At 34.0% G+C, this 23,855-nt stretch overlaps 1 protein-coding gene across 1 annotated transcript in view; it reads right to left on the minus strand.

The window, feature by feature from the left end:
* Positions 1 to 23,855, minus strand: part of LOC117204151 — a 36,532-nt gene that overhangs the window by 3,902 nt on the left and 8,775 nt on the right. The window lies entirely within an intron of this gene.

Genomic DNA, 23,855 nt, shown 5'->3' on the forward strand with positions numbered 1-23,855 from the left:
AACACCTGCCATAGATTATTTGTTAGATATATATATATATATACACACACACATATATATATATATATATGTAGAATTCGCTGTAGCGGTACCGGCAGTTTTTTTGCGAATATCTCGGAAACCAAGGTCGATGCGTCGGTTACACGTATGAGAAAAAGTTGTCTAAAATGTTAATTTCTACAACGTATTCAAAAATTATCGAAATCGGTCAGGTGGACGAGATACCGATAATTACCATAAATATCTGTTAGGTCGATAGAACTCTTTATTTACTCGCGCGATAGTTTATAAATCTTTTTCGAAACACCACAAATTATCTACGACGCGCTAAGATATATTATGCGTAATCTTCATGTACGGCATTTATCATTCGGTGTTTGGATCTCGTGTTAAGTTTCTCTTAATCTCTGACACTCGGTAATTCGACACGCGGTGATTCATAGATATCCTGTTACGCGTTTGAAAATGAGAATTAATAGCAAAAAGCGCTGCGCTTTTTACGATTCCTTTGTCTGGAACTAAGGAGCGCGAACTTTTATTGTCCGTGGTCGATGGTTAGACACGTCATTACGAGAAAGAAATTTTGTATAAATACAAGGAATTCGAACAAAGGCGTGATAAAAATAAAAGACATAACGAATTAAATTACCAAGAAAAATTAATGTTTCCGTTAATTCTTCGTAACACTAATTATTTGATTAACTAGCTACAAACTCGACTGTATTTAATTTTTTAATTATTCAAAATATTCCATTTTCAATGAAAACCAATAATTATATCGTTGCATCGTAAATCTACAAGTACACCTATAAACAACAAATACAACGTACACACACGTATACATAGTATATATAGGAGTTTCACGATTTTCGGAGAATGAATTAAGATCTTGGGGGTAAATTACGCAGTAATTCATTAGTAAATTATATTGAACGATAAGCTTAAGTAAAATGCTGTATCATTTATGGAGTTTTTTCCTAGGATACACGATATGTAATTACCATGTGATGTAAATCTTGCATTATTTATCGTCATAGCAATTATACGATCATTCGATAAAGTTAAAATGCAGTAATTAAGGATACCAGAAATGTAGATGTCCATGTGAAAAGTTAGAATTAATAATAACAATAACAATAATAACCGTAACTCTAAGTTAAACATAATTAATGAAAAGTAAGTTGAACGAAGTTAGGTTATTCAAATTTAACATGTCTAACTTCATTTTATATCTTCTCCGTGACAGAGATTAATAAGAAAATTCAACGAAATTAAAAATTACAATATCAAGTAATTCAATGCCAAGGTGTTATGGTGTCCAATGATTCTTTTATTTATCGTGGAACCGTACATCCCGATATACGTCTCAAATGACGTCTCAACGACGTCAGACGAATTATGGCAAAAGTTACTTTGAAATCTATCTTTTACACACCGGTTAACCTCGAAAAAGTTAAACCGAGGCGAGATCGAGATACGAGGGAAAAAAGTCGAAAACTGCAACGGACCAGGGATCGTATTTATTTCGAGGAAAAAACCTGGATGTTCACCTATCGACAGCAAGTTGTGAGAATGAATCGCAGCTCGTGACGCAGATGCGGGGTGACTTTAGTATTTTGCTCGCAAAATGCATTAACATATCAGCAAACAGCTTGCTCGAAACGCAAGAAACAAAAGAAAGGTTAAGACGTCTTAAGTTTTGGCGGTAAAAATAAATATACGCGGTTGAAGCAGCGCCTATATCGCTTGACGTCATAGGCAAGGTTTTTTAATACATTTTAAAATATGTAATTGGCTTGCTAGTTTTCTCGTTGCTATTACGCGCTTATTGCAATTCTCTCTCGTTAACCGCGAGATTTACAGAGAAGCGAGTCTTAATAAAGAAACAGTTACGCGCGTAAGTCCGACTAAATAAATTTCGAAAAATTTGGCTTCCGTAATATGAGATAACAGACTTTGAAATTTTTATGTTAATTGTAAACTAAATTAAATTGAATTTGGTATAAGGACGTTCTCTGTTTCTGTAACACAGAATTTTAATATACATTGGATGAATACGTATAGAATTATACAAAAATGTATAGAATTTTATACAAATGTTGATGAAGATAACATTCAAACGAAAAGTTGTTGCTACAATTGAGAATCGGAGATCGTCTTGCAAAAATCTTTGATAAATTTAACAAAACAATAAAATTTAAAAAACTGCTGTAACAATTTCCTTGTTCTAAAAAAAAAAAAAAAAAAAAAACACCTTTCTTTGAATAAGAAATCCTAGAAATTATCCAGTTTTTATATTTCTACGCTCAAGGATTGAAAAATCGCATTGCATTGCAAGAATACGAGGCCACTGCGAAACAATCTTTTTACTTCTGCAACTTGTACGAGTTACGTGGTTGAAATAAAGCTATTTTTCTCATGAAAAACAAAAGAACACGTGCAAAAGGTGCCACACACTTTTTAAATTGTCATTAAAAATACATATCGATTGTCCATTTCCTGAGAAATCATAATTTCCCGTATTTATCAGCTTTCAACCACAGTCACAAGACAGTAATTAAATATAAAAAATAAGCAGGAACGAAATTTAATTATGGTTTGAAGCGGAAACCACGATTTCTCTAGAGAAATTTCTAGGCTATGGAAACTTTTTCCGATAAGAAGTAAACTCGCGATGTCCTTCTCTCCCTTGTAACGGTGATTTTGTTGTAAAAATAATTTTGAAAGCTGCAGGGCCAAAATATTCGCACTTACTACTGACGGTGTTTCATATTTTTACATCGTTTTGTATAATTTATGAAAGATTTCTTCCTATTTTTCAAATTCACCTACGTAATAAATAAATATTTTCAATTTTCAAAAATTTGATTTTCGCGCAATTACAATTATCAATTATTAAAAGAAGATTAAAAATACCATGGTATTAGCAATACCAAATTAGACACGCTTCTTAAAAATTCAGTTAACAACTTCGTTCGGTTATTTAAAAAAAAAAAAAAGAAACTGGTATATTAAAAAAAAGGGACGAACCGAAAGTTGCTCAATTTGTCAAGGAAAATATGCTGGAACGCGTAACGGAAGATTATTTTTCGCTGCTTCCGACGCGACGTTCCAAACATCATAACTCAACGATGAGTAGTTACGGGTTATTTGCATGTTGCGAGATACCTAAGATCAAAGATCTCGAAAAATGAATAGCTTCCACTAACGATATTTTGTTCTTTCTTTACAGCCTACCACCGGTCATTTGTTCGTTTTCCTACACCTTTCCATCATCTTGTGACGTACGTATGTATTACGGACGCAATCCGCAGGGTATCTACGTATACAGAGTCGGCGTTACATACCGTTGCCTGGCAAAGTCCAAAGAAATGCTGGAACAGCGAACATGCCAACATGCTGCAATATCAAACAGTAGGGGTACAGCGAGCGGCGTCTTTCATCGTACTCGATGCCTCGTCCCTTTAAATTGGTCGTACGAACAAACGGGATGTTCGAATTGGTTAAATTCGATATCTTCGATTCACCTAACCCCTAATAATTAGCGATGTGTTTGTTTGCGTTATTCAATGTAATGGCCGGACGCTCGCGATTACGTACAGTTTCCTTACCCTTAGTATTGAATGCCCGCATAGTCTTACGAATGATTCGATCATAGTCTTATTACCGTAAATTGATGCAGTTCGTGGGTGCGTTCCTCTTGAACGAGCGTTTTCAAAGCATCGAAAAAGCGGGAAAGCGCGACAGACCGCGTTTCGTCGTCAGCGGGATTTTCAATTCGCATCGTTACGTACGAAACTACAACGATACTAGTTATTTAAACAGGAAAGCGTGAAGCTAGGTGACCTTCTACAAGTACATTCCATCGTTTTATATGGCTTCGATACGTAAATAGATATTACCTTCTAGCCGACCCTCGTATATAATTATGAGAAGTATATGGTCTTATCCAATAATAAGTTTGATCGGAGATTAGTTTTATTAATAGACAGAATAACGAATATATTTTAATTGCATGACTGTCGCGAAACGCATTTTAGTTTCTGTTCGATGTTTGTCACTGTAAAACGTTTCTTCCGTTATTGCGTATTTCCTTAAGAAGCGTTTCGTTTCTATCCTTATTTTTCAAATTATGTCATCGCGAGGCCGATAGCAATTTCCTCGTCGCGTTAGACAGGATGCTACGGTATATGCTGAACTTGCTTCTATCGCTATATAGCGTTAGCGAGATTGACCAGAGGAAATTATCGTCGCACGAAGCAATTTCGTATCGCACACGCGATTCACGTGCAGCGTTCTTTGGCTCGCGTGACAGACCGTTGAAAACGGTCGTCAACGACGTTTAACGTTTAGTGTGACATCTGCTTCGAATCCGCGTTGGTCGTTGTTGCGCATGCGCATCGATCTACGCTACGAGTTTCAAACGCTTCTTAAAGCTTCGTTCAAAATGGTCAAGTCATCTGAATTTAAGCGATTTGAGGCCCGATGCGGACGAGTGATTTTTCTCTGGGCGATATCGCTGCGATTATAATATGTCTGTCCTCGGTGTTTTTAAACTAGGAAAACAAACGAAGACATATAGCTGCAGCGATATCACGCAGGCAAAAATAGCTCACCTGTATCGTGTACTAAATTTCAATAACTTGAAACCTCTTCATCGCCGTGGAATTGTCATTCACTTTACTCGGATATTACGTAAAATTGTATTAACGAAAATGATAGTTTTTTCGAGTTTCTACTCTCGTTAATTAAATCACTAGATTTGTGTAATAATTAGGCTGTGGATATTTTTGCAAATTTATATTTTGATCGACACGACCAAAGAGATGGAACCAATATAGAAATGTGGATCATCCACTAAATAAAATAACGCGAGTGTTATATTTCGAATATTTTACATACAGGGTGGTTGGTAACTGGTGGTAACCACGCGAAAAAAGAAGTCGAAAATATAGAATAACAATTATTTTTTTATCTTTCCATCGAGACAACGATTTGCAGTGAGATCCGTTATAACGTACCGCACGCGTACCGAGCGAAAATTCAAAGTCGATTTTCTCGAAAACAAAGCCTCGAACGAAAAATTTTTATTCTACATTTTCAACTTCTTTTTTCGCGTAGAATCACCCCCTTTCCGCTTGTACCACCAGTTACCAACCACCCTGTATATTTTCAAATTTTCTATAAATGCAAAATTTGTCGTCTTACTTGGTTTAAAATATGCTTTTGAACTTTCAAATGAAACCAAGGTTTCTTCGGTTGTTCCCTGACTCGAAAGAAGCAGTAGTTGCTACGTTACGTTGCGTTATTTTCAATTTTCCACTTATCGATATCGTACCGACCTAAACCAGCTTAGTTAATCGGCCAAGTTTCAAGCAACTTAGTAAACTGAGTCGACCGACTGATTACTTAATTTTTTCAGTAACAAACCGTGTGAAATAACGATATAACGACAGTGTAAAACGTACGTACTGAATATTTTAACGATCGATCATCTTTATAATATTCACGTAGAAACCTCCCTTGTCGATCGTGCCACGATTACCGACACACCCTCCATTTTCTTATTCACTCGCATACACAATCTTTTTCCGTTTTACTCTCTATTGGATAGCCTTTCAAAATTAGGTTACTCAAATTTAAATGGCTCGAACTCGAGTATATCTTGACTAATGTGAACGAAGCTTAACCTCGACTCTCTGCTGCAGCTTTTCAGCTATATTTAGAGGTACGGTTGTAGCTTTTGCTCGGCAGTGGTAATAAAAGCGATCGTGACGGGTGATTTACCGGCGCTAATCTTACAGCTTATGCGCACGCGTCCCAAACGAACAAGCACTCGCAAATTTGATGGAACCGTGGCACCTCTTCTTTCGTTATAAAACGAATTCTCAAATGAATTTTACCGACGCGAAGTCACGTATTTCGTGCGGCCGTGAATAACGAGTTTCGAAATATTTATAGTCTGCAGATACGTAGCCTGGTTTTATGATATCTAAGGTATGAAGACGTTGTCCGTGAAGCTTTTCAAATTCACGAGTCTAATTATATTAGATACGGACATCGTGCGTGGTTATTAGCGATCAACGAGTAGATAACGGGCGTTCGTTTAAGGCAATTCAAAGTTATCTGACTGACGATCGTTTGACAATTACAAATATCCCAAGTTGGTAGATCAGATTTAAAGATTAATTATTTGTCGCTTGCGGTGAAAATTTGCAGCGATTAGATCTTTGTGGAAAAATTCATCGTTGTCTCTTAACGTGTACAGAATTTTTTCCTTACATTTGTAGGAAATTCCGTGAATACAAAAATGCATAGAATAGGCACAATGCTCGTGGTACTTGGTTTTATTTTATTATACAGGGTGGTTGGTAACTGGTGGTACAAGCGATTCTACGCGAAAAAAGAAGTCGAAAATATAGAATAAAAATTTTTTTTTTATTTTTCCATCGAGACAACGATCTACAGTGAGATCCGTTATAACGAGAAGCGATAAAGTGCACGCGTACCGAGCGAAAATTCAAAGTCGATTTTCTCGAAAACAAAGCCTCGAACGAAAAATTTGTACTCTATATTTTCGACTTTTTTTTTCGCGTAGAATCACCCCCTTCCGCTTGTACCACCAGTTACCAATGACCCTGTATATTTCTTTCGGTTACTTCACTGGCGTAATAAATATAAAAATTGGACGATACTGGTAAATACTTATTTAGAAATTAATAATCACATAGAACTCTTTTTATTCGATCAATCATACGTGTGCGACTCTACAAGGTCTCAAGTATGACAAATAAATGAAAAAAAAAGTATGTGGAATGCGATAAGAAGATAATTAAGCGTAGAATAGAAAGATAATTAAAAGATTAATTTAAATTCATTACAGTCTATAATATAGCTGGATGCAGATGGAGTTTGCGGGTATGCAGAGATTTAGAGACACGTGTGCTCTTAAGCGTGACTTGCAGATAGTCTCGAGATTACTTTATGGCTACACGTGTGAACTAAGGACCAATAAAAATAAACAAGAAACTATGTTTCTTCTTAGACTTTGTTGAAAGAATCGTTCAGTCATAAATGTTTATATTTATCGTAGTAAAATTTGGAATTTAGTGTCAAATTGATTTATGATCGTGAGTGTATAGATAAGGAAATATTTACTCGTAAATTCAACTATTAACTGTATTACGAAAGGTTCTATATTCTACAGATAGACGAGATAGGATATATAAATTGAAAGATAGAAATAATAACAACTGAGAATTAAGAGATAATTACAAAAAAAAAAACAAACAAACAAACAGCCAAGACCAAAGTCAGTATTTCGTAATTTTTACGTGCATTTCCACATGGCTTTTAAATTTCACCAAAATAATCACGATAGTCGGATCGCGTCGAAGTGCTGATGAAATTTTTAAATGTTTCGTACAATGCACAGAATATATGGGCATAAAAAGTTTCTGTGTCGGTATTGCGTGAATTTTATCATCATAAATCATATCTCTTTCCTAGTTAGAAGTAAAAAAAAAAAAAGAACGAGTTAATAGTGTTGACGATCTTCGCATGATTTGAATTCTTTCTTTTAATTGAGATTATGAAAGTTACTGATAGATGTATACCTGTTGCCTCTGTTTAACAACTGCAAATATTAACTTGTGTATTTTGAAATTCCTTCGAATGGCTGGAGACAATGGACACAAACAGTCTTGAATTTTCCCGAGACAAAAAGATGAAAATCATAATATTCAATGGGACATTCGTTGAAAATCCAAATCGAACAGACTAATTTTTCATTGTTTATTTCTTGCAAATTTATTCTCTTCCTCCTCCTATCTCCTCTATCAAACAACAGCATAGAACCGATCAAATTCTATTTTACGTAAAAAATAGTTTTTTTTTCTCGTAGAGTTCTATGGAAGTAATATACACATATAACTTTTATATTACAAATATTTGTAATTGATTAAACCTCGTCTTTTATCAGAAAACCATTTTTCATTTTGTAATGTTCTGTAGAACCAATGTATTTATAAAAGTTGTACAAGTTCGATAAAATATATACTTTTTTATTATTTTCTACTATTTCATTTAATAGTTATTCATTTAATCATTTTGTTCAATTATTATTATACAATAAAATAAATTCAACTAACTAAAAGTAAAAAGCTAAGGAAGATACTATTAGAAAATGTAATGGAACGTTAGAATTAATACAGAATAGGTGAATATACGTATATATGGTGGTTGGTAACTGGTGGTACAAGCGGAAAGGGGGTGATTCTACGCGAAAAAAGAAGTCGAAAATATAGAATAACAATTTTTCGTTCGAGGCTTTGTTTTCGAGAAAATCGACTTTGAATTTTCGCTCGGTACGCGTGCCGTACGTTATAACTTATCTCACTGTAGATCGTTGTCTCGATGGAAAACTTAAAAAAAATTAAAAAAAAATTTTTATTCTACATTTTCGACTTCTTTTTTCGCGTAGAATCACCCCCTTTCCGCTTGTACCACCAGTTACCAACCACCCTGTATATGTTCCCAGTTCGATACAGTTCTATTATGTCTGTGTAGATACTTATATGAATGTTGGAAACCACGTTATATATTTTTAAAACTTACATAATCTCTATCGTTACAACTTTTGCATTTCTTATTCTATCAAAGACTAAAGTCTAGATTATTAAACAAGATTTGCTGGCTTCCATTTCATTATATAACGTCGCATATCTCTTTTTTCTACTTGTCTACCTTATCTTACATTGAAACTACTCGGGCATATGACAAAATATTCTTTACTATGTCATCCTTTGTAAGACACTAATACTAAAATTCACTAACATTAAGCGTTTAGATAGCTGATTGTATCATAGTTTGAGCTATAAGAATTGCAAGTTGTGAAACGAAAAGAATATTTTAGTCGTGTTATTTACAAAATGTAAACAAACTTTCACGACATACGTAAGTTGATATGTAGTAATAGTTCGGTTTGTTACTGTATATACATGGAAGTTATAAACCGGAAGTCATCCTAACCTATCGGACGAATATCGCGTGTAGTACACAAATAAAAAGTAAGTAAATAAGTAGATAAATATATAAGTAAATAAATACGATAGGAATCTTGAATACTGTGAATACATTTAAAAAGCAGGCTCAGACAGAAAAAGAATGGTATCCTCCTTCTTTAAAAAAAAGCATCTATGTGTCATTAAATAAAGAAAAATGGCGGTTTAATTGATAGACTAAACTCCGGTCTACGCTTTAGTCGCTAAAGGGTCTCAAGGTGAACTTTATATTATTAAAACGGGATACTGTAGTATATTTCCTTCTGTTACTTTTTTTATATTACTTTTATATATGTTACTTTCTTTTTTAAGTATCCTGCAGTGATCTAGGTCATAAAAGTAAGAAAGGTCGGGAACACGCAATGAAATGAGGTTAGAAAAATATCACGTTGCCTCTAACCGTTCTCTGTAACAGATCTTCTCAGTTTTGACCTTCGACTGTGACACCATAACATCAAGTTTTATGCTCTGATAGTTCCAAAAGTATCTTTCATTGGATACACTACTGGTTTTTAATCGTTACTGGTTACAGTTAACTTCGGTTCCCACGAAATACATAGGAGTGCGAAATGGCAATTGCACAACGATACGCTACAAGATTATCTTGTTTTGGTGTATGTTTGCGACAGGAAATGATCTTGTAACAGAGGTCGTTAAGCGCGGCCTAACGTCGATTGAAACACTAGAATGGGGGGCATAATATTTTGCTCGAAAGAATGATATTAACGCTAGAATCAATGTTTCTTAATATTGGCATACATTTCGCTTTTAATATTTGTGACTATATCTAATATTCAATAATTATCTGTGATAATCAACTAGGTGATATTTAATAACATATGCATATTTCGTATTTACGTTGTTTACATGTTTTTTATTTGTTTCTGTATATTATTCCTTATGTCTTATATTTATTCTGATAATTTTCCCGTTCACAAAATTGGTATTAATATTGGGAACTATTTTTCTTAACGTCTTTTTTTCAAATTCGTAAGGAGAGGATAGAGGAGGTCGAAAGTTTTACGTTCGATAAAAGCGGAAGTACTAGGAACCACGTAGTCAACTTAGGCTAAAAAAAAGCTAGGTTAGCTGTAAGGCATATACGAGATTTGAGGAAGAAAGTATTCGGGAATAATTTTAAGATAAATATGTGGTTGTATGAATTATAGAATTGACCCATCAGGGTGAAAGGAACGAGAAATGCTGCAAATAGTAAAAGTAAGATATATAAATCACTTGATACACAGGCATTTGACAGATGGACATCTAATTACATAAGGTGATCTGTTCAGTGAATGAACGTCTCCCAGTGAATGAACGTTACTCATATCGTACGAAAAATTAACACCTATCGTGCTCTCTTCTCTTTGAAATTTACACAGCGCACAGTGTCCAGAGGAAACCCACAGATGTTTCGCAAAAGCGTCCTCCATTTACAATCTGTACCGCACTGCGTTCCATTTGTTTAACCGTAGTCCTCGTGGCGTCCCACGGGTCGAAGGTAAAGCCTGGTCTACGCTGGATTCGACAGGGACAGTCCGCTTGGCGACAGTCACGTTTTTATAAAGATAGATTACAACGATCCGTGTGTTTCGTCTCCAACACATCCTCGACTCATCAACACACAGGTATACCCGAGTACTTGTCACAGTGCTAGTGGACAAACGACACAGGCAGTTTTGTGGACTATCGGCGAACAATGTATATAGACGATACATCAGTGTACATCAGATATGTAAGTGTTGTGTCGCTTTATGCCTACAATTTATATTTTGAGGTGATTTTAGTGGTCCTACGATAAATTTGTTCTTATAATTACACCGTTTAGATCGAAAGACACTGTATAAATAACGGATTTTCAAGAATTTGCCGATTTTGTTAGGTTAGATTTTCATGCATCGAATGGGGTTAGGTTGAGATTAGGTTACACAACGATGTAAGAAAGGATCGTTGAATAAAATTTAATTTTGGAAAATGGGTCGAGACGCGACAAAAAGATTGAGAACGTCGCTTTTTTAGAAACTGTCGTCCTGCTTGAAAAACTTAAAAATTAGCACAACTTGTGCGTACTTCGAGATTATGTTAAGTATCGTGAAAATTATTTATCATGGATGAGATTGTAAAAAACATTTATATCGTTTAAAAAACAGGCATCGTATGGAAGAAGCAGAAGATTATTTTCCATCGAGAGGAGTGATTTATGACGATAATATTTGGTGTGTACCTTCTGTGTTTAAGCTTATACGTTATTTAGTGAAATAAAAGCATGTTTTAAAGCATGTTCGAAAATATTCGATCGAATATTCTTAGCGTGCTGTTTTAAACGAAAGTATAAAAATAGCAAAAATGTCGGTGTACAGTAACAAGTTTTACATATTATCCTGTTTTACATATAAAACGATACTTGTAGCATATTCTTCCTACTTTGATAGATACATAAATACAGATACATAAATATAAATGTACATTAGACAAATTCTCCATTTATTTTAAAGCTTAAAAATCGTCAAAAATATTATCCTGTAGTGTAATTTGCAAATAATCCATAACAGGATTTACTATGTAATTTCATATTCGGTACAAATAAATATTGATATATTGATAATTATTAAATATAAAATAAATACAAATATTTAAAATCAATGATTTGAGAATTTTATTATAAGATTGCACTGTATAAATAATTAAATAAAAATATATGAATGAGATTTATCTGCAGCAGACAGTGATATACCTAAATCTACAGAATTTTGGAGGGGAAAAAAGTTCAAGATAATAAAAATCAAGTATTTTAGATATTTCTTTATTTCTTTCTATCATTCATTTATTGTAATCGTTCGTATGGCGTGATAATGTCCATATAATATGATAAGTATGTTGTGCGAATAGTTCTTTTTTTTTTTTTCTTAAGAAAATTTTCTTATCTTGAGTTAAACTCAACTCTCTTATCATACCTAACCCATCATTCATGCGGAATCATAATTACACAATTTCAATGATATACCATCGTCAGCAGAAGTGTCTAAATATTTTCTCTCGGTTAGAACATAAATTATTATCAACGTACAAATGATTAATGGTGAACATAAATTACCATCTTCCAAACGATCCATATTTGAAGTAATCTATTTAATCATTTCACTTGAAAACTACAGAAAAAGGCATCGCAGTCATTCTCATTTTTCATTCTTTTTTGAGAATAATTAAAAAATTGCCAAAATTATTTTTCTGTCTTCTGGAAATAAAAATTCTAAATTGCGCCAAAAATTATCATCAAAAATTATCTTTCCTACCTTTTTACGCCTTTTTCTGACGAGAAGGATACAAAAGAAAAGAAAAACGAATCGCTAATAAATTACGAGTAGCAAACGTTTCCCGCATCTTTCGTACGCCCACAAAAGCAACCATAAATCTTCTCAGATTATCTTATATGTTGGACGAACTAATCACTGACGTAGACACGATGCTCAACAAATTGTAGCACACTGCTTAAAGCACAACTAAGTCGGTTTATTGTTATAATCTGAAATAGAGATTTGGAATTTAATTCGAACTGCAAAAAATGTTCTTCCAAATCGCGTATCGTAGAAGATATCGTAGAAGATAAACCGAAATGAAACGTTTCATAGTACAGCTAGTTGAATTTACACATTTTTCATGTTTTTCGTATGTTTCAGTTTGCCACACTGTACTATTTATTATTTTTAAAAGGTACTATTATAGTTTTAATATTTTCTTATAGTTACGTTTTCCCTAAGACAAAGAACAATTTTATTTATATTATTACCTACAGTGACGAACACTGCGCTTCTGTGCTCGCCCATCCAAGTATTATATATCGCTGGAAATAAAAGTTTGCAAGTCTTAAGCTTATGCTACCTCAAAGTAGGTACTATAAGAAATACATGTGCATATTTTTAAATCATATATCAAAGACGCGACGATTTTCCATCGAGAAGGAAAACAGAAATCAAACTTTCCTCAATACAATTACATAGTTGGATTTACGATTGAAATATTCCTCTATTCGTAATATTTACTAGACATTCATTTTCCATTTTATATCTGGTCGAATTCGGGCAATTTTATGCCAATTAACTCGATTTGTACGAGTAAAAGCTTGAAGTTTAAAAGAGTGTAATTCCTTTATCTGAATTGACTTTTAAAAATTTTTTTAAATTTTCCAGCAATATTTTCGTAAAAACCTGGGTTCGCTCATACGCGCAAGACACAGGATATTTATAAATGGAACAGGTTATAGTAGGTACTTCTTTGAATATAAATAGAAAAGTAGAGGCAAGTATTGTGTACTTTGGTAAACTTCCATTTTTTTGCGAAGTTATTCTTGCGGTTTTCGTACTTTTTATACAACGATTGCTTCTCTGAAAGATTGGATTATTCGTAAAATGTTGAAAATCACAACGTCAGTTCGTGCCCGCCATCCATATGCAGATGCGTTAGTTGTAAGAAATAGTAACCAGAAGATAATCCTAGTTACAATCGATAGGCTTAAGATGGTTTTTTGTTTTTATCCCTAGTTTTCGTAAGCGCGTGCAATAAAGATGCTCAGAACGGTGCGATAGATTTATCCATTCGATAAAATAATAACTATTGTGATCCTACCTCTGAGTATAGAAATAACAACATAAAACTATTATACACATATTTTTCTCGATGATTAATTTATACAAGGAATTAAATAATTTGAGAAAAAATAGCAAATATAGTAAATAAAATAGTATTTAACATATACTACGTTATCGTATTGTTATTCACTTTAGTAGTATTTGGCCCGTTTCTAATACATTCAATGTGTTATACTTTATGCAGAATGTTAACTTTTATGGATAAAGATACATATAGATTAATTATTCGCTTTTGTTGTAAAAAGTATACTTTAAAAAAAAGGTATCATAATTTTCTTACAAACTAACAGCGTTTTATTCGTTGGAACATTTTGAATTGTAATTTCTCATAACAAAAGCTTCTATATTGATTTGTAATTCTCTATAGCGATGTAACAAAATTGTTTAACGGAATCGCTCGATATCTGAAATTTATTCGCCATCTAATTTATCATTCGTTTGGACACCTACGATTTCTGCAGCAAACTCAACAAAGCGTGCGGATATTTATGAGTACTATAAAATTATTCAAGTAAGTACGATGAATAATCGTGGAATATTAAACCGAATGGTCGACTGTGGAAAATTTAATGGCATTTTAAATGACGAAAAATAAGGAAAATTTATACCATCGTATTATAAACATACCTATTTAAAAAAACGTAATCTAAGAAGAAAATTGTTTTACTTACCAAACATCATAGAGAGTACTATACTCTCGATCCTTTATACACAAAATTAAAAGTCTACTTATAAAAAATACAAATACGATTGTGTGCAAATACTTTTTGTAACCACTGTAGCTATATCTAGAGTTAATATGCACCAAAGATTACGAAACATTAGTTCGAACGGTTATTTTTCATCGGCACCGATGGAACACGTGCAAATCGTTACAGCTAAAATTACTCCGTATGATAAGTCGTGAAAATTGCACGTCACGTGCATTACTCGATGCATAATGGAATTTTTGCATATATTATATCTTCATATTCGAATATTAACGAGTATACATTAGCACTTGTAATTATTATTCGAACGATTTTTAAAGTCGATAAATGGCGTATGAATAATACAGATCGACGATACGTACAATAGCAGATGACGATGAGGGTGAGAGTAGGCATAAAGGGAGGTATTTAAAATCGTCAAATTATTCTCAAATAAATCTCAGCGAGGACGTATTTTGCGATTTTTTCCACGAATCAACGTATCTCTCTTTACCAGGTAGTCTAGAGGAAACTAAATGGCAGATCGTAATAATTCGAAAATAGACAGAATAACAGCTTAACGTCATAATATGCGGCAATTGGAACACCGATTTAGTAGTAATTCAATACTACCTTTGTTCGAAAAACGAGCCACGGTTGAGTCTCTTCTTTCGCGAAAAGATTCTTCTAGACATTCTGCTCAACGTAGAAGTTTCTTTAACAACTCCGTAAGAACGACTTTCCCGTAATTAATGAAAAAGTTGTGCAACGGCTTGCTACGGAGATTACGTGTTAAAATTTCCAAATCTGAAGATCGATATCTCCACTTCGGTAAGGTTAGATTCTCTAAAAATCGAATCACCTGTAGATAATATACCGAGTGAGGCACCGTCGAAATTTCAAAGGATTTCAGGCACGATTTACGCTACAAATATCTTACGGACTCTGTAGAAAACTACTATTGGCCAACGATGGAAAAGAGGGCGCTGCGCGTTAGGTATACAACGACTTTCGAATAACAGAACCTAACGAAATAAAATCAGGGGAAAAAATTACGAATTATATAAATCTAGTAAGCTATAAAAAGAAGAAGAATAAAAAAGGAGAAGAAGTAGATTAAACGAATTGTTGTTAAATGTAAATCTTCCTGGAATTTAGAGATTAAAATACTTAAAATGCAAGTCGGTCCCGCGAATGATTTACTACGCTATTACCCGATGAGCGCAAAGTATCCTCGAGTATACTGAAATCTTATCTGAGTTTCAAGTTTTCGTACCACAGGCATATTGTATTATACTAAAATACCGCTGCTTGGCACGAAACCAAAATTTTAATCAATTGCCATGTTTGAAACACTAACGTAAACAAAATAATATTTAACTTCTTTCTTACATGACATTTAGTTTAAAACGATTTGCAAAGTTTTTTTATGAAACTAAATATTTGCAGAACGCTATTTTCATGTACAACGTGTTCGTTTCGATTACAAGAAAAAAAAAGAAAGAAAGGAATAGCTCGTACGACATGAAAGATTTAAACAAATTGTTCTTACATGAGTCGTCTCCTCGCGCAAGAAGATATTATACGATTTAAATAATATTTTCGCGTATAAAAGAGTTGGGTAGATTCCACGATTTTTCTAAAGGACAGATTATATCCTCCCATTTCTATACGCAAGCAAAAGTCCTACCTTTTTGTGCCGTTCTATACTTTTATGAGGTAAATTTTACAAAATTAAGGTTAGAATATCTTTTGGATTAGTCACCGAATGTGTAAAATTAAAGATAAAGTAATTTTTAAACTAGTCACCGGGTTTACAAAATTAAAGTTGAAGTGTTTTTTCTTTCAAACTAATTGTCAAATTTTCAAAATTCAAGTAGAAAGAGAATAGATTGCATGTATGTAGATACACGCGAGTGTAAAAATTTGTAAAAGAACGGCCATGAGTCGTCGTTCTGAAGCAACTAACACTGTTTTGACATAATTGTTTATAAGAACGAAAGTATGCAACCGAGATATCGACGACTGCGAGACGAAGGAAACATCGAGTATATAACAAGTTTCGCGAACACGAGTTCAACCAAGTGTCATTTCGTGGAAGGTCAGTACCCGCCATTGTTCTATTAATTTTCTTCTCTTCTATTTTTGTATCCTTTGTACCATATTTTTTTACTTTGGGTTTTTTTCTTCATTTGAGTACTTTGTTCGTTGTTGAATTTTTCACTCTTTTTTCTATTGACAAATAAATTATTTATTAAAAAATATAGTAAGGATTAGACATTAAATTGGATATGAAATAAAATGAACGATTTATAAAAAAGTTGGTTATTCGAGTTTGCGGACGTGTTTCGACAAATAAAAGATGTCTTCGTCGTACTAAAGCAAATTTACAGGATAACGTTATTATCCTTGTTGGTCGTATAAGGCAACCTATCTTCCTTGAATTCGAAAAGTATAAAATCTACGATAATTTCGTCTTTCACGGAGCTAATTGATTCACGATTAAGCAAAAACACGTAAAACAATACCGATAAATATTTTCTCGTATCCAACCATGGTCGTACAAACGTCTTCGGTTCTAATTAACGATCCTATCGAATCTGTTCTCAAGAACAAACCGCAACAAAGTATTTCTCGTGACGTCGATCCAGTAAAATTCGTAAAATCGTCAAGGATATTGCGTTCGCACCGATTGCGTTATGCACAAGAAACAATCGAGCAGATAAGAGAAGCACGCGAATCGAGAAGACAACCTTCGGCAAGAACTTTTCCATCGGACAACCAAAATCAGAAAGAAAGAAATCGCTTCCTTGGAAATTTATATTCCTCGGATTTCTCATTTTCAATGATACATAATATCGATACGATACTATACGATACGATACGATACGATACGATGCTGTGGATCTTATTAACAAAAGACGAAGGAGAACGATACGAAACCGAGATATACAGGGTGTCTCGGTAATAAATTACGATGCAACCGACAAGTGGACGATTGAGACGACAAGAATGAATCGAAAATGCGCGACAAGATTTGTTCATACCGAGAAAATCGGATTTGTAAAATTTAGCCAATTTCGGAGTGGAAATGGGGGGGGGGGGGAATCGACTATTCTATGTGTGAAAATACGTCGAAAATGTAGAATAAAATGTTTATTCTCGCATAAAGTTGCAATATACAGGGTGGTTGGTAACTGGTGGTACAAGTGATTCTACGCGAACAAAGAAGTCGAAAATATAGAATAAAAATTTTTTTTTTATTTTTCCATCGAGACAACGATCTACAGTGAGATCCGTTATAACGAGACGCGATAAAGTGCACGCGTACCGAGCGAAAATTCAAAGTGGATTTTCTCGAAAACAAAGCCTCGAACGAAAAATTGTTATTCTATATTTTCGACTTCTTTTTTCGCGTAGAATCACCCCCTTTCCACTTGTACCACCAGTTACCAACCACCCTGTATATATACACACACAATATATATAAACGTTTCTTTGATGATTTTGCGAAAAGGTCTGATTTACCGAACTTTCAAAAAAAAAAAAAAAAAAAAAGAAAAAAATACTTTCGGTTCTTAAAAGTCGATATACGTACCAATGTACCTCCTACTATACGGAGAAGACAATACTAATTCCCAGCGTGGACGACCAATGGTAAATATCCTTTCAAAATCGATAGATTTCTAGAGATAGAGACACTGGCCCTGACGCTCTCAAAATTTTACGTGCCAGTTACCTAACGAATATGCAAACCACAAACGAATACGCGTTTCTTGACACCTCGAAATTAAAGCAAGGGGTTGGATGCGCGGTACGCGCTACAGATGCAAATAATCTGCTACGCCGACCACTAGAAGCGTTTACCGTTTTCACTAGCTTTGAAATATACAGGGTGTTGAGCGAAATCGCGCGCACGAGCTTTGAAGCATTTCCGATAATGTAACAAAAAAAAAAAAGTTTCAAACGAGAGTCCTGTTTTGAATCAGCTATAAATTGCGATACTTAAAATCGCAAAAAAATATTTTTATAAAAGACTCGAGGTGGCCTTGACATTTTTAAATGGGCACGAAAATACTACGAGTTTAGGATGACCATAAGTTGAGAAATCTTAAATTCATTGATATATTTCTACTTCAATTTACGATTTATAATTCATATTTTATATCCACTGTTGATCGTTGCTTCGTAATATATATTGCGTCGAAGCATTGTGCTTTTAAAAATTATTTCACTGCTTCGCCTCTTAATAAGTTAAATACGTAGCGATAAGTATAGCAAGCATAATGAATAGCGAATAATTAAGAAACTTCGATGTGCGTATTATAGACTACATATAAGCGAATGCTATTTAATATGCACCGTGATGTCGTCAACTTTGCTTATTCGAAGAAGTAAGCATACAACGGCTTGGAAGGAATTTATAATTAATACAAATAGAATTGTACGTACACATAGCGGTATAGGAAAATTACGGACGTTGAAGGCGCACGTAGGACAATCGAATTACTTCGGTCAATATAGTTAATTAAAAATGCTTGGAAAGAAGGAGAAACAACGTTTTAGGTGATATAGACCGCTTAATGTAATTACGTTTTAATTAAAACAATTTAGCGATTATCTTATGCGACGGTTTCAGAAACATTTAACGAAGGATAAACGTCTAATAATTCTCTGTTGCGGCGCAGTTTATCATACAGACAAAAAGATATATATGATAATTTATAACACGAACGTTCAATTATTTTATTAGCGCCGAGATAGCAATTAAGTTCGTAAGTTCGACGATAAGTACCTATACGTATGTACGTATGTGTATAATATAACATATAAGTAGATAATATATCGTGTATACGGGATGTTCCACGCCTCTGGGATAAGCTGTATCTTGCAAACGGTTTCGCACAGAGAGAAATGTTATAGGCCAAAGGTAAATGGTACACGACCAAGCATAATCCGGAAATAATTTTATGCAATTGCGCCTGGAAAACGCAATTGCCCCTCTTTTTCTCGCATGAAACGCGTCTTTTTATTCTCTGCGGACGAGAATTAACGTATTTATCATATACCCGAAATCGACTACTTTACAAGTTACCGACTGAAAGTTTGCTAAATTATTTCGTCGTGTCATGGGATACTGGCGCTGTAACAGATACCGATCCAGCGATTCTCAGTTCCAATCTCAACGTCTTTTCGTTCTTCTCTTGCGTTACGCGTTACTTAACACTTTCTCTAATTTTGGATATTTGTAACAGAATATCGTTATCGGATATCTCGAACACTAATAACGGGATGAAAATACTCTCTGTCTTTCGAGTATCCAACTGTCTCGATAATTTCTATTCAAATATTTGATGACAGCTCGAGAATGTGCTGAAGCACCGTCTTGTTGAAAGTATTCTATTTCTTCGCGGTGCAGATAACGGAATATCTGTATCGTGTAAATTAGTGTACAAGAACTGGTAGATGGAAATCTAAAAAAGATTGCCGTGTCTTTGTTCGCTCAAAATTCCGTAAAAAAGATAAGATCCGATAATCCATTTATCGGATATGTGGCAACAAACATTTACACTGTATCGTGCTCGATTATTAGTATATTTCATCTGGAATGTGGATTTTCTTTACGCGGTGTATGCCCGCTTTGTCCATCGATCGTTCCACTGTTGCTGAACGTCGTCTCGTCTGCCCGCGAAACTTGCCAAATAAAATTAGCATTTTCTCGAATACGCCGTAAAGAATATCGGCGACAGTTTATTCTTTCAATTTCGTCCCTAGATGGCAATGTTTGTCAACTGGAAAGCAGATAGGTAAGGACGAAACTTGAGCATTTTCGGAATACGTTGAACCGCTAACGTGTATTTATCATCAAACTTGTAAACTTAATAATTAACTTTGCAATAATAATTGCGACAACGATTCTACGTTCGTCGCATAAATTACACCACGAAAGAAATTATAATTATAATACATATGTATTTGAGCTGCGTTAAATGCTTGGAAATCCGTGGGATGAGATAATCAGGTATGTAAATATATTGTACGTATGTGATATGCATTTGTTAACATTCTATAATGAGAATGTTTCTGAATGCCAATGTACAAATAATTGAAATGTATTTTCCAAAATACGCGAATGTGAAAGTTCTTGACGCGTTCTATCTTCGAACGTAGTTCCGAAACGAGACATTTTTCTCAGATCAGACAGAAGAAAATAAAGGACTACGAAACTGAATGAAGAATAATTAAGAAATACGCTTATTATTAGAAAGAAATATACGTACGCTTATCGTGTTAACATATTTTACTAGATGACGGCGTTGTATTGTATTTTCTCAGATTTTTTCGCATTTACGTTGACACAACTATCGAAAAATACGTTTGGTCAGTGTGAGATCGTATGTTACCGTCTCTAGCATCTATCCAGTTCGTGATAATTAAGCATAAGACAGCTGTATTCTAAGAAAAGTATTTAATTGTGAGTGACGCACTTGAATCATTTCAGAGAAATGACATTAACGTTAGGTTCGATGCATTTTTTGATTGGCTCAATGAATTGAAAAACAGAAACGCATAGCAGTCGTTGAGTAACGTTGCTCTTCAACGTCGAACAGTCTCCGCTACCTGCTTCTACGTATTTTCAACCCAATTACGACGTGTACGTATTTTTCCAAAATTTTAGAAATATCTCTTCGAATAAAATCTGCAAAAAATCTTATCGGAAAATAACAAAACAGTCAATCTTCCTTGGTACGATTTTTAATAAAATATTACACGCTTGTTAAATGCTGCTCGGATAGTTCGTTCCGATTTTCAACACTTTGGTCGACGTAACAAAACATATTGAAAAGTTCTTCGCCGAGAAGCCTGAGAGCTTCTGGAAGGATGGAGAAATATTCAAATTGCGTGACAGACGGAGAAAGGTCGCGGAACAGAAAATCCTATGTAACTCGATAAATATACAGGGTGGTTGGTAACTGGTGGTACAAGCGGAAAGGGGGTGATTCTAGGCGAAAAAACAAGTCGAAAATATAGAATAACAATTTTTCGTTCGAGGCTTTGTTTTCGAGAAAATCCACTTTGAATTTTCGCTCGGTACGCGTGCACTTTGTCGCGTGCTGTACGTTATAACGGATCTCACTGTAGATCGTTGTCTCGATGGAAAAATTAAAAAAAAATTGAAAAAATTAAAAAAAAAATTTTTATTCTATATTATCTTCTATAATATCTTCCGCTTGTACCAGCAGTTACCAACCACCCTGTATATCGAATCTTAAATCGGAACGAACTTTCCAAGAGACCGTTTGAATCCTTTCAATTGCACCAAAAATACGCGGGCATTCAGACTATATGCTTATCAGAGTTTATGGTCGCGAGATTGTTAAAACGTTACGAATGTCGTTCGTTCGTTGAAATGAGATCAGGACTAAAAATCTCTAATACCAATAAAATAATATTTGTAACAGAAAAAAAGCATTTGCTACTGGGAAATTTTGTAAAAAATAAGTATTAAGCGTGTTGGAACAACGAAGGTTCGGATACAGGAGACTGTACCGTAGTTGAAGTTCTAACTTCCGACTGCGTATATTACTGGAAATCAGGCACGTAACAAATGAAAAGGAAGAAAAAAAGAGGAGAAAAATAGCACGTGCAAACATCATGCTATGCCTGATGCGGGTTCCTGGTTCCTCGCGCGATTAATGACGCAAATTTCTCCGTTTAGAAGGCTCTGACGTTACAAATCAGTTGAAACAAGAGTTTTACACCTTATATCCAATTCTAACGTACGTTTAGCAAATGAAAAGTTATATTTGCTCGCGACAAATATTAGCAAGAATTTGTACTTTGACTGAACACTCGTGTCTCGAATACGGAAATAACCTGAGGTAGAAAAGAATTTTAAATTTAATGGAATTAGTATTGCCCTCTGATAGGATAGAAATGAAAACGTTAACCTGTGTAATACGGTAATTCCTTTAAGACAGTGTCAAAGACTTATTTTTATTCCGCGTAAGACAGATAATTACACGGTTTAATATGTTTTTATTACACACAGAAAAAAATTATAGACACTAATTATGTCAATAAACAAGTGCTATACCTACTTTAAAGTTTAAAAGATTTACGAAGGTATAGGATAGTTTCGAATAGTACGTGATACGATATTCTCGTCAGATTTTGATATTAGAATACGATCGTCCATGTACAACCGGCGTATGACTTTTCGTATACTTCGTAAGAAGACAATGTTTATTAAAATAAAATACTACAAACTTTCACTGCTAAGCTATTGTGTTCTATGTGGAAATAATGAAGTTTCATCTTGGTTTAGACGAAAGAAAAAATGATTCGGATGTTGTGCATATATTTATTTTACTATTGCTAAGAGCTTGTAGCATCAAAGTAGCATAGACTGACATTCAGTTTTATGCAAATCATTCTACGAGCAAACAATACAAGTATTTGCTGATGTAATTTAGCTATGGAATTTGATACGTTCAAACGACCATGTCGTAAGATCCAACCTGGTAATTCACTAAAATGGAAAAATCGAAAGGATTTAGAAATATCGTCTGTTTCATTACTTGCTGCCACGTTTATATATTAGATGCCAAAAATGACGCGATCTCTCGTTCTGAATGCGAATTCGTAGAGTGTAACGCCGCTTCAGTTCTTTGGATTTCGTTTCCAGCTCGTTAACTTCTATCGAATTTAACGTTAACGTCCATCGAATTTCGCTTTGATCGATTGTTTTGGAAATGCGTTACGTAACGACCAACTCGTCCAGTTAAATAATGCGATACATAGTTTTAAGAATTCAAGGCCTGCAAAGCAATAGCAATTCAATCAGAAAGAAATCGACTTGCCTCGAAGAAAATAAATCGAATACGTGGAACAAAACTTTGTTTTACAAATTATTTTGTAAAGTTACCAATGAAAGCTCCGATATCGGTCGTAAGAGGCAAGATTGTTAATTTTCTTACAAATCTCTAATAGATTTATGCACACATTGAATTAAGTCATCGATATTTATAAGACATAATTGGCATTATGTCAAAGCAAAAAATAATTTTTTATCTTGTCGATGAATATTAAAGGCAACTATAAAAAAATAAGAATAGATATTAAAAGAATTTACCGACATTTTAGTTTTAATATTTTTTCTATTAAATATTATACGTCTAATATTTATCAGTATTAGGTATGTATATCATTTTACAGGTATTTAACTTCTCAGTTTTTAATTAAATAATTTGATTACAATTCATTTATACATCTAAATTTTATTTACATATCATCAATATTTTTAATATTTCTCAACATTTACAAAAGTTCCTTTACGTATCCAACGTCGTATCCAATATATTAAATTTTGTATTATACAATTAATAAGAAGAAAATTTAGTGACTTCTTCCTTTTGTTATTCCATTTTAAACGCCACGTACACCTTCAAAAATTA

The sequence above is a fragment of the Bombus bifarius genome, unplaced genomic scaffold (genome assembly GCF_011952205.1).
Source record: "Bombus bifarius isolate JDL3187 unplaced genomic scaffold, Bbif_JDL3187 scf7180000007977, whole genome shotgun sequence".
NCBI classification, from domain to species: Eukaryota; Metazoa; Arthropoda; class Insecta; order Hymenoptera; family Apidae; genus Bombus; species Bombus bifarius.